The sequence below is a fragment of the Malaya genurostris genome, chromosome 3 (assembly GCF_030247185.1).
Source record: "Malaya genurostris strain Urasoe2022 chromosome 3, Malgen_1.1, whole genome shotgun sequence".
NCBI lineage: Eukaryota > Metazoa > Arthropoda > Insecta > Diptera > Culicidae > Malaya > Malaya genurostris.
Genome location: NC_080572.1, coordinates 292,337,587 through 292,350,671, shown reverse-complemented (window position 1 = coordinate 292,350,671; position 13,085 = coordinate 292,337,587). Strand labels below are relative to the sequence as shown.

Genomic DNA, 13,085 nt, shown 5'->3' with positions numbered 1-13,085 from the left:
CGTAGCAAAAGATCTGGTCTCTTTTGCCATATTTGTCTCATCTTTCCGCCCTTTTGGTGGTTCCTGAGATCCGTTTTTGTTCCGCTTCCAGTCTGTTTAGATGTTATCGAATATGTTATGGACAGTGCTGGCAGGAAAATCGAACTTTTTTGACAGTTATTTTACTGACAGATCTGCTATTCGCACTTGTTCTTCTTTAGACGCTATCTTCTATCTAAACGCTTGTAGTATCGCCAAAAATTTATTTTGCACAATGAATGTTCATTAGTATGTGAAATATTTCACACGTTGATGAAATATTTCCAGGGACATCCGTATTGCCGAAAGCCAATCCGTCTATTTGTTTAGTTTTTGTTAAAAAAAATTACACTAACATTACAAGTCTAAGATTTATCATTGATGGCGTTCATTTCGAGTTCGTCACAGATGATTCAGGTTGAGGCGGCCAAAGGCCGCCAGTGAGTCATGGGTTCATCACATGTGTCTAGGTTTATTCATTTTTTCTTCGGTTTCAACCTCATCAACAACCATGTTTGCATGCAAATCTAGACTTTAAAATCTAGAGCTGGAGCAACAGCAAAATTATGTGCGGAATACAAACTAAAATGATATAAAACTGATATAAAATTTTCGTTGTTAGGCTCGGGACTTCTCATTCGGTGCAGTAAATAGTTCGAGAATGAAGAATTTTTCAAAATAGAATAAAGCAATCGAAGTTGTTTTTTTGGAGAAAAATCAGTATTCAAAAATTCTAGTATTGTTTTAGTGGAGAAGTTGAACTGATCAAAGTACGGTACTTGTACCGGTTACGTTACACAAATTTAAACAACGGTATGTTGCTCATTCCTTTCGTGACCGTCGTATCGATCGGATGGTAGTTTGCATTAGAGCAGCTGTGCGTTAATCCATTCTAATCCGTTTCAAGGTCATTTAATATCAGATCTTTTGTTCGAGAGCTTGTGCAGTAGATCAATACAGTATAAACAATAAATACCGTTAGACAGTGCCGGGTGCTATTGTGTTAAAACAATAAGAACAGTGAACAGACGTTTAGTGTGGTGCCGTGAATCGGTGCTGTGTGCATATTAATTCTCGGAGGTCGTTGTAACTAACGCTTGGCCTCAGCGGCCGAGTTGCTACGGATCATTAGCTAAGTATAATATTTTTTCCCTTCGTGTCCCTTTATCGTCTTATATTTTGACTCCCCCTATAATTTGCGCGGAACCTCAACCGCGCTATGGCAAGTCCAATAAATTCTCCCCTGCCCCCCGAAGATAAAATGGAAACTGATTTTAAATCTGCTCCAAATAGTAAGACTCACCGGGTTAAACAGTATCCCGAAGAGCCTTCACCCTCGGCCGGCCTTTATGTGGTTTATTTTCGGACCAAAGAGAAGAATAAACCGCTTAATATTTTGAAAATATCTAAAGACTTGGAGTCGAAATATACAACATTGAAATTTATTTCAAAAATTCGTCCCGATAAGCTCAGGGTCTCGTTGACCAGTCTGAAACATGCTAATGAGATCGCTCGAAACGATCACTTTACGCGGGACTACCGCGTTTATATACCAGCTCGCGAAGTCGAGATAGACGGAGTGATCACGGATCCAAGTCTGACATGCGAGGACATTCTCAAACATGGGGTCGGATGTTTTAAAGATCCCTTGCTTAAGAATGTCAAGATACTGGACTGCAAACGTTTGCATTCAGTATCGATCGCCGCGGATGGGACAAAGTCTTATCCCCACTCGGACTCGTATCGGGTGACCTTCTCCGGCTCGGCTTTGCCGAAATTCGTTCTCCTGGCCAGGGTTCGTCTACCTGTACGACTTTTCGTACCACGGGTAATGAATTGCACTAGTTGTCAACAACTAGGACACACAGCTTCCCATTGTGGAAATCGGCCCCGCTGCTCGAAGTGTGGAGAGAGTCATGCGGATGGCGTTTGCGACAGAGACATTGAAAAGTGTCTTTACTGTGGGGCGGCCCCGCATGACCTCACAGCATGTTCTGCGTATAAATTGCGTGGAGATCATTTGAAACGATCTCTCAAGCAACGATCAAACCGCTCGTTCGCAGAAATGCTGAAAATCGCCACACCACCTGAACAGAACCCCTACACCTGTTTGTCTGCGGACGATTGCGACTCTGACGATCCTCAAGAAGGTACATCTTCAACTGTCCCTCGTAGTTTTAGGAAGAGGAAAAATATATCATCTCCTAAACTCCCTAGAAAGGGTTCGAAGATATCTCTTGAAGGCCCTCCAAAAGTAACAGCAGAAGGAAGTGTTGGTAAAAAAAACGAAAAGAAGAAGCCAAAAGCTCCTAGTTCCGGAGACTTGAAATCGGAGAAAGAATATCCAACACTTCCGGGGACACCCAAAACCCCGAAAGTCCCCAAGGAACCAGAAAACACATCAAGTGCTGGACTTGTAAAATTCAGTGACATTGTGGACTTTATATTTTCCGTCTTCAACATTTCTGACCCCCTAAAAGGTATTTTGATGACTTTCCTGCCAAAAGTTAAAATGTTTTTGATGCAGCTGACTGCAAAATGGCCCCTCCTCTCAGCAATCGTTTCCTTCGATGGCTAATTTTTCGAACGAGGTCAAGGATTCGATCACTGTTTTACAGTGGAACTGTAGAAGTATCATCCCGAAAATAGATCCTTTTAAATACTTAGTAAATAATCTGAAATGTGACGCATTTGCATTGTGCGAAACTTGGTTAACTTTTGATGTATCACTAAACTTCCACGATTTTAACATTATTCGCCTGGATCGAGATAATCCCTACGGAGGAGTACTTTTGGGAATCAAAAAGTGCTATTCCTTCTTTCGAATTAACCTCCCCTCGATATCAGGTATTGAAGTTGTCGCATGTCATGTCACAATTAAAGGCAAGGACCTTTGTATTGCTTCCATCTATATTCCCCCTAGAGCCTCAGTTGGGTACCACTGGCTCAGCAGTATCATGCAACTTCTTCCCGCACCGACGTTAGTTTTAGGAGACTTTAACTCTCACGGTACGGGATGGGGTTGTCTTCATGATGATAACAGATCAGCTATGATCCATGATATTTGCGACAACTTCAATATGACAATCTTGAATACGGGAGAAATGACACGAATTCCCGCACCACCAGCAAGACCAAGTGCGCTGGACTTATCCCTCTGCTCGACATCGCTACGGTTGGATTGCACGTGGAAGGTAATCCCTGATCCCCACGGTAGCGATCATCTGCCTATCGTAATTTCAATCGCCAGCGGATTAAGACCATCGGAAACAATCAATGTTTTGTATGACCTCACACGAAATATTGATTGGAAATGCTACGCAATATCGATATCTGAGAAACTACAAACAACACAAGAACTTCCTCCGGAGGAAGAGTATACGTTTATGGCTGGCTTGATTCTCGACACTGCGATTCAAGCTCAGACGAAACGTACGAATAATACTACGAATAATACGGCGCGAATACTAACATTCGTCCTCCCAACCCGTGGTGGGACAAAGAGTGCTCATCACTGAACGCGGAAAGATCTTTAGCATTCAAAAAGTTCAGAAAATATGGAACACCTGATAATTATAGAAATTACGCAGCGCTTGATAAGCAAATGAAGAACTTAGTTAAAGCAAAGAAACTAGGTTACTGGCGACGGTTTGTTGACGGATTAACAAAAGAAACATCGATGAGCACTCTTTGGAACACAGCCCGACGAATGCGCAACCAAAACACAACGAACGAAAGCGAGGAATATTCTAACCGCTGGATATTCGATTTCGCTAAAAAAGTATGTCCTGATTCTGTTCCGGAACAGAAGATATCCCGCGCCGCGACTTCGAATACAAACGAAACACCGTTTTCGATGGTAGAGTTCTCACTTGCGCTCTTGTCGTGTAACAATAAGGCCCCGGGGTTAGACAGAATTAAATTCAACTTGTTGAAAAAGCTTCCTGACTCTGCCAAAAGGCGCTTGCTGAATTTGTTTAACAAGTTCCTCGAGGGTAAAATTTCCACACGACTGGAGACAAGTGAGAGTTATCGCCATTCAAAAACCTGGGAAACCAGCCTCCGATCACAATTCGTATCGGCCGATTGCTATGCTTTCCTGTATCCGGAAGTTGTTCGAAAAAATGATTCTCTTCCGTCTAGACAATTGGGTCGAGACTAATGGTTTACTTTCAGATACACAATTCGGCTTCCGCAGGGGTAAAGGAACGAACGATTGTCTTGCGTTGCTCTCAACCGAAATTCAAATGGCATTTGCTCGTAAAGAACAAATGGCATCAGTATTTCTAGATATCAAGGGGGCTTTTGATTCAGTTTCTATAAATATCCTATCTAAGAAGCTGCACCAGCATGGTCTTTCGCCGGTTTTGAACACCTTTTTACATAATCTATTGTCCGAGAAACACATGTATTTTGCACATGGTGATTTGTCGACAATACGATTCAGTTACATGGGTCTTCCTCAGGGCTCATGCTTAAGCCCCCTTTTATACAACTTTTACGTAAACAACATTGATGAATGTATCAACACATCTTGCACGCTAAGACAACTTGCCGACGACAGCGTTGTGTCCATTATAGGACCCAAAGCTGCCGATCTCCAAGGACCATTACAAGATACCCTCGACAACTTGTCGACATGGGCTCTTCAAATGGGTATCGAGTTCTCTACGGAGAAAACTGAGCTGGTTGTATTTTCAAGAAAGCGAGAACCAGCACAATTACAGCTTCAACTAGGGGGTGAAACCATAGCTCAGGTCTTCACATTTAAATATCTCGGGGTCTGGTTCGACTCCAAAGGCACCTGGGGATGTCACATTAGATATCTGAAACAAAAATGCCAGCAGAGAATCAATTTTCTTCGCACAATAACCGGAACTTGGTGGGGTGCAAACCCAGGAGACCTGATCAGGCTGTACCAAACAACGGACAATATCGTAATGGAATATGGATGCTTCTGCTTCCGATCCGCCGCGAACACCCATTTCATTAAACTGGAAAGAATTCAGTATCGTTGTTTGCGTATTGCCTTAGGTTGCATGCAGTCGACTCATACGATGAGTCTCGAAGTGCTCGCGGACGTCTTACCGTTGAAAAACCGATTCTGGGATCTCTCATATCGATTGCTAATCCGATGCGATATCTTGAATCCGATGGTGATTGAAAACTTCGAAAAGCTTGTCGAACTCAATTCTCAGACCCGTTTTATGTCCTTGTATTTTGATTACATGGCTCAGAATATTAATCCTTCTTCGTTTGTTTCCAACCGTGCTCATTTCTTGGATACTACTAATTCTACTGTGTTTTTCGACACATCCATGAGAGAAGAAATTCGTGGAATTCCGGATCACGTGCGCCCTCAAGTGGCCCCTAATATTTTTTATAATAAATTTAGAACAGTCAACTGTGAAAAGATGTTTTACACTGACGGATCAAACATCAACAGGTCCACAGGCTTCGGAATCTTCAATCAGAACATCACCGCTTCGTACAAACTCAGTGATCCGGCTTCAGTCTACGTCGCAGAATTAGCTGCTATTCAGTACACCCTCGAGATCATTGAAACCTTGCCCAAAGACCATTACTTCATAGTCACGGACAGTCTAAGCTCAATAGAAGCTCTCCGGGCAATGAAGCCAGGAAAGTATCCCCCATATTTCCTGGGGAAAATACGGGAACATTTGAGAACTTTATCTGAACGGTCTTATTTAATATCGTTAGTCTGGGTCCCTTCGCATTGTTCCATTCCGGGCAATGAAAAGGCAGACTCATTGGCTAAGGTGGGCGCATTAGAAGGTGATATTTATGAAAGACCAATCTGCTTCAATGAATTTTTCAGTATCTCTCGTCAGAAAACTCTCGAAAGTTGGCAAACTTCATGGAGCAATGGCGAACTGGGACGATGGCTACATTCCATTATCCCTAGGGTATCGACGAAACCTTGGTTCAGGGGGATGAACGTGAGTCGTGACTTCATTCGTGTGATGTCTCGGCTCATGTCAAACCATTACACCTTCAACGCGCATCTCCGGCGTATTGGAATCGTGGAGAGCGGTCTCTGCGCTTGTGGTGACGGTTATCAGGACATCGAGCATGTCGTATGGACGTGTACGGAGTATCGTGACGCCAGGTCTTTATTAAAGGACTCCCTAAGGGCCCGAGGTAGACCACCTGAAGTTCCGGTCCGAGATGTGTTGGCTAGTCGGGATATCTCTTATATGCTTCTTATATACCAGTACCTCAAACACATTAATATCCAAGTGTAATCTGTTATACCTCGCTCAGAAAGTATAATCTCCACCTACAGGTTCGACACTAACATCCGCTCGATTCTCTCGATCACCGTCCCTTCACCATCTTCATTGGAACTAACAAGATCTTTTTTTGTTACTAACTTTTCGTTCCCCCCTTCCATGTCTCTTCACCATCTCGATGGCAATTAATTAGATCTCTGTAGTTTTCAGACATTTTGTTTCCATACCCCCTATTTACCTCGGTTTTCACAATATTTACTTTTTTTATTTTCTCATCTCTTCGTAACATCACCATCACCGCCTACGGTCCTACGCTCCAGACGATGACCAGCATGCGGGCCACCCGCCGGGCCTTCGTAGCCTGGGGGTGTTTCCCGCGGACCCACACGAACCGAAAGGAAGCGGCCATATATAGCACCATTTGGAATTCATGCAATATTCAATTCACCGACACCTGCCGAATACCAGCTAAAAGCTTTTTTCAAAAATTCTAGACGACATAATCTAATGATACTATTCTAGTTTTAAGTTAGTCGTTAATTAAGATTAGGAAATACCCTTGGAATCTTAGAGCTTAAGCAATGTGCCTGAAAATATATATTATACTATTGAAAAAAAAAACGGTATGTTGCAGTTCCTGATTCTTAATTTTCATATGTGACAAAGATGTTTTGTGGAAACGTCCTGTCCCATAATGATATATGATATATGTGCACCTGTCACACCATTATTTATTCGAACAACGAGTGCTTAAGGGCTGAGGACAGTACCGTAAAGTGGTAGGTTTTTTGCTATTTTCCCGTTTCAAATTAAATTTTCTTGGAAAAGCTGCAGAATATAGAAAAACAAACCTGACAATGTATTCGAAATTTAGTTGAGAATATTCTGTGAAATTTTCAGAATGATTCATTGAGTTTGGCGGTCGTGTTGTATTTTTTTCTGACTGAAGAACTGCTGAAAATTGGAACGCTCGGAAATACATACCTCTACTTGTTCATCGATTATCTCGGCTTCGAAGGCTTGTATTATAAATCTACCGTGACAAAGCCTAGATAATTTAGTTTAGATGGGATTAGTACATAAAAACATATATGTTATCGCGATAAAAATAAAGTCTTGTATTTTTCTGTGAAACAAAGTCAGTTTCAATGCATCCGCCATTTTTTTTTCGCTTTGGTTTCTTGATAGCATTCTGAAAAAGTAGAGAGGAAAAAAATTGGCTCGACAAGGCTGCCAAACACACAGACATTCAATCTTTGTGAAAGTTGAATATTTTTTCATTGTTCATTGGAATCCATGTAATGTCCAAACCATACGATAGATTAATGTGATAAAACTTTCCATCAAAATAATAAAATGTATGCTGGCAACCCGGTACAGTTTGCTCATATACGAGAGAGTACAAGAGAAATACGATGCGCAAAGGGAATTGAGCGAACCACGTGGTAGATTTAAAACTCAACACGTGGCCCTGTGTCCTCAGACCTTAAGGTGACTACGCAATATCTGCGTACAAGAAACGTCTTTCCCATACTAAAATATATTACATATATACCTCACACTTTTGAACCGTTTTGTAAAATACGAGTAGCTTATCAAGAGTGAGCTCAAAAACAATATTGTTTAATAGCATTTGCATTATTTCATCTCTTTCTAAAAGCGATCCCAGAAATGCATTGCTTACTTGGAATCAAGAAATCTGGAGAGCAATAAAAACTATCGAGAAGAAATTTAACAACAAAAGCGAAAAGCGTCCATTTTTTCCGTGAATTCTATATTTAGCGGTAAAATTCTTTTCGTACCAATTCTATGAATGAAAGTTAGAAAATTTTCAATGAGCATCAATACGACATTCTTGTTTTATTGTTTGCTTCAATTATTAGTCTTTTTTGTATTGCCATCAGAGAATTTCTCAGCTCAAATGAATAGATTTCGGTCATAGCTTACATACACTGCAACTATTTCACTAGCAAGCGAAACTAAAGGTAGAACCTAATCAAGTAATATCACGCTTTAAAAAAAACCCTGTGATTTTACATCTTATTAGATGCACATAAATGGAGCGTCGCAGTTCGCATATTCACATGGAAGAACATTTACTATTGTGTCTAAAAATCCATGGGATGAAATTCATTGAAATAAAAAAAGAATACTGATAGTAACCACCGCGACTTGAACCGAGAATCATTAAATCGCAAGTACGTCTGTTAATCGACTGAGCCACAGAGGCATACATTTGCTTGGCTGGTAGGTGCATTTAAATTCATACAGTCGCACCCTGCTAGCAGAGCAGAGTAAAATTTTCCGTCATTTGACAAATTAGCAAAGTCCTGACATTACATTCCTTTTGTGGAATTTGGCCTTTCTGTTTCAACAGACTTTGCAGCCGATTCTTAGTGTACAGAATCATTGCATGGCTAGTACTATGGATCCTAATGACACTAAGAATCCTTCCAGGTCGGGGCTCGAACATACGACTACTGGTTTTGACAAGTTAGGTCTTTATGAATTACATCGTATGAGGAATTAATCACCTATAAAATTCAAATATCTTTGGTGTGCAGATATCTCGTGTAAACACTCACTTTGCTATACACAGAAAAAAATATGAGTTTTACAGGTGTCATAATTCCACAAACGATACAATTCACAACTACTTAATTTTTCAAAGGCTCTGAGTGTGATTTGCACTCGGCTACCAAATGCCGCTACATGGATTCATATGTATCGATTATTCAACAAGCAGTATATGTGCTTCTGTGGTTCAGTCGATTAACCGATGTCCTCTGTGATCGAATGATTCTCGTCGCACTGTTGCTATTGATCTTTTGTTTTTTATTTCACTCGAATTCAAGCCATCTAATTTAGCAAATTAAACAATTTTACATGTTTTTTAATATGAATTTGTGTGTAATACGACGTTTCATTTATGACTTTTTCGAACTGTGTACGTTTGAAATCAGGTATTCACTACTTCCACTTACTCGACTGTACGGCTTATATTACAAAACGTCCCGACAAAACTCTTCCGTCTTTTGCTGAAACTTTCTTTTTAAAACGATTGGCCCGGAATTAAAAGGTTAATTCAACTGCACAGCCAAAAATTATGAAATTTACAGGTGACGCAAATCCACATATGACGCAATTTAAAAGAACGTAATTCATAAAATGACTGAATTTTACAAGAATGATTTGCAAAATGGGTGAAACACATCCCGATTTTCAAGCAGGTTTAATAAATATCAGAATGCACTAAATATGCGTTTGATCAACTGTAGAAATGATTAAATTTTCTCTCTTAAAAGTTGGATATAGAAGACGATGCGCGAAAACAATCTGTCATAAAGCAAACTCTTATACGAGGTCTGTTCAAATTTTTTTAATTGCGCGCGTCTGGAGAGTCCGGCGGTCAAAATTTTTTTTTATTGTGTTGGTACATATGTCCCTAATGTATGGTGAAATTTTCAGCTGTATTCATTGTTTACATTCTGTCTTGTAGCGGCTGGTGTAGACGTGTTTTTTTGAGCTCGGCGATTTTTGTTAGTTTAAACAATGGAAGAATTGAAGAGTCAAAGAATTTGTATTAAATTTTGCGTGAAAAATGAAATAAAGTGTAACCAAGTGTGCGAAATGTTACAGAGAGCCTACGGTGAGTCTGCTATGAAAAAAACAAGTGTTTACGAGTGGTATAAGCGTTTCCAAGATGGCCGCGAAGACGTTGAAGACGACGAACGCTCCGGTCGACCCAGCACGTCAATAATCAATGAAAATGTGGGAAAAGTGGAAAAAATGATTATGGATGATCGCCGAATCACTATTAGAGAAGTTGCTGATGAAGTTGGCATATCAGTTGGCTCATGCCATCATATTTTTTCAAATGTTTTGGGCATGAAACGAGTGGCAGCAAAATTCGTTCCAAAACTGCTGAATTTTGATCGTGATTTTTTGGCTAAAAACAAGACTTTAATCATGCCCCAACCTCCTTATTCACCAGATATCGCTCCGTGTGATTTTTTCCTGTTCCCAAAGTTGAAGAGACCCATGAAAGGACAGCGTTTTTCATCGATTGAAGAGATAAAGGCAGAATCGCTGAGAGTGCTACAGAGCATTACAAAAAGTGATGTGGCGAACTTCGAGTCTCTTATATAACGAAAAGTAGAAGTATAGGTCGTTTACTATTTACTATCGAAAACGGCCGAAGTAAAGTCACGCAAGTAACATTTATTTTACGACTGTAACAGCGAAACAATGGTAACCCATCAACCAGTTAGATCCAGAGATTTGTTTCATCACATCCATACTACCTCAATTGGCAGAAAAATTTCCGCGAATCGGAAATGGTTACGAATCCTACCACCTCTGTAGTATGTCTTTTCGTAAGTGATCATTTTAGTCTATTATTTCTTAGTTTGTGTTTCGTTGGATGCTGATACAAATTAAAAAGAACTAAACAGTTCATCACAAATAATACGTTCCATGGTTTCAACCTTGAGTGATAATTTTCCTAAATCGGACCGAATCAAATCACACCATTAAATAGAACTTCAAAAAAAAACTTTGGGGATGGTGCGCATGTAACCAATTCTGTATAACGTAACCCATTAGAATCCAAATCCTCCACGAGAAAATCAAATCACAGTCGTGACGCAAAAATCCCTGCTGTATTAATTAGCCTGAAACGTCTCAATTCTGATTTTTTGTGTCCGTGACTGTTACGGCGATGATCTCAGATAGCAGTGTCACATTCACTCACTCACTCACTCACCGACTCGCTCACTTACTCACTAACTTAACTCACGTCAATCGAAGAACACAATTCGTGGTTTCGATTGTGATTTGAGCGACAGGAAAATCGCGGGTTCGAGTGCATGTTTTTGCGGACGACGACGACGACGACAACAACAGCGTCGCTCAAAGCCAGCAGCTTTACGTCCAAAGGACATCCGCCTTGGGGCGCCGTGCGCGCGGATGCAAAGCTTGAAGGCAAACCCGTATCACAAAACCGATTAAAATGCGATTGAGTTTCTCACCTTGACAATCGACGGCGATTGTGGCGGTCGGTTTGCGGACGAGCGGTTGATGGTCTCCGAGCTCGTATTGAAACAACGATAAGAGATGATCCAGAACAATCGGGCCGGTGGGTAATCCAACAAGCCTACTTCGACTTCTTCTATTTTCACGCAGTTTTTTTTTTTCGCTCACTCTGTTAAAGTATGTCACGCCACGCGTTCGGGGTTTGTGTGTTTCTTCTTTTCTACTCAGTGACACGACGATTCACCACTAGTACTGCTCATAAACACGCTTTTAGTCGGTTAATTACCGCTAATTTTACACTCTGTATGCACTTCACACATTCACTTTTGCCCGGTTTTGGCCGTGTTTAATCCACTTTTACTATCTCTCATCGATTCGGCGCGACCGGAGTTGTGTGTGTATGTAACACTTTCAATTTTTCGGACAAATCTTTTCTCGCCGATGGACGATGGACGATTTTTCGGCGGCGGGTAGAAATATGCAAACTTATCATCCCAAACAATAGACCAAGCAATTCAACATGCACTTAACACTTTTCGGGGTTTTGCTGTGTGTGTGTTTCTTTTCTGCTCTGGTATTCCACTTCTCTATTCAACCACTGAGCTTAATTTTCCAATTGCTTCCCTTTCTCCTTCCGCTCCGCGACGAGCACAGATTTCACGATAATAATCCTTCTATTGTTGGCTAGCAATCGTAGGCGCACACCACACTCCTCACAGATTCATTTTCAATAACTTTCCTTCTCAATTCGCGAGGTTTGTATCTTTTATTATTTTTTCTTTTATTTTTTGTTTTGCGCAGGCACTTCTCGTGTTGCTCAATTTGTTGAGGCTGAGGCCTTCGTTCACTTTTTCCCCGCAGAAGCTTCGCAGGAGAAAAAAATCACTTTCTAAACCAGCGTTGAATTTGCGATTGTTATTTCACTTTCCTTCACCGGGGGTTCCATCGAATTCCGCGTTGTCTACGCGTCCTTGTCCCCGCCCCACATCACAGACTGTTTAGGAGGCCCCATCCTGGGCGCGCGTCGATCGGGATAATAAAACTTTTTCCCAGTACATTCACAACAAATTTTCACAAAAGCTATCCTCGGAAGCCTGCCCGAGGGGGTCCAAATCCAGGGAACGGATCCCCCCCAAAGCGAATGTTGTCGATGTAGAACCAAGGTTACGGTGGTGGTTGAATGAAACCGCCGCAAAAAAAAAACAATACGTCAAAATATCACGCGAACGATTAAACAAAGTTAATTGAAATGGACGCGTAACTCAATCCACCGAAAACTAGAAAATCAAACAGAAAAAAGGTTAATCAAACGATAAATCTTCCCGCGAAAAAAAAATCCGACGACGACGACCACGAAAACGACGACGACGACGACGGTAACGGAAGAGACGACCGAATCGAAAATTATAATCAGCGCACGTCAACGCGAATCAAAAGTCACAGATTGACTGAGCGCGAGCGACCAAAGCAACCCATCGGTTGCAGCCAACCCCACTCGAAAGGGGTGCCGAAGACGGACGTGCGAGAATGAACGGAATGAATTTGGAATCGGAATGAACTCGGCCTATCGACGGAACGAAATTCCGCGTGCTTCGTACGAACCAAACGCGGTTTGGCTTCGGTCGTGAGTTACTCCAGCCGCGGGAAGACCTTCAACGGGGTCTCTCTCTCTCTCGTTCGTGAGAGGCTGCTCTCCTCGTGGAGGAAGGAAAACACAATCGGCGAAAAACTGCACGAAAAAGTTGTTGGCAGATACCCAAACAGCTCCAGGAAAAGTTG

General features: G+C 41.4%; 1 protein-coding gene across 3 annotated transcripts in view; it reads right to left on the bottom strand.

Annotated features, from left to right (window-relative positions):
- LOC131434845 (ecdysone-induced protein 74EF) overlaps positions 1-12,739 on the bottom strand; it is an 854,531-nt gene extending 841,792 nt beyond the window's left edge. For all 3 annotated transcript variants that reach the window (XM_058602044.1, XM_058602047.1, XM_058602045.1), the window contains exon 1: positions 11,303-12,739. The gene's annotated coding sequence lies outside the window, so the exon portion shown is untranslated. The remainder of the gene's footprint in view (positions 1-11,302) is intronic.
- Positions 12,740-13,085: the final 346 nt, after the last annotated feature.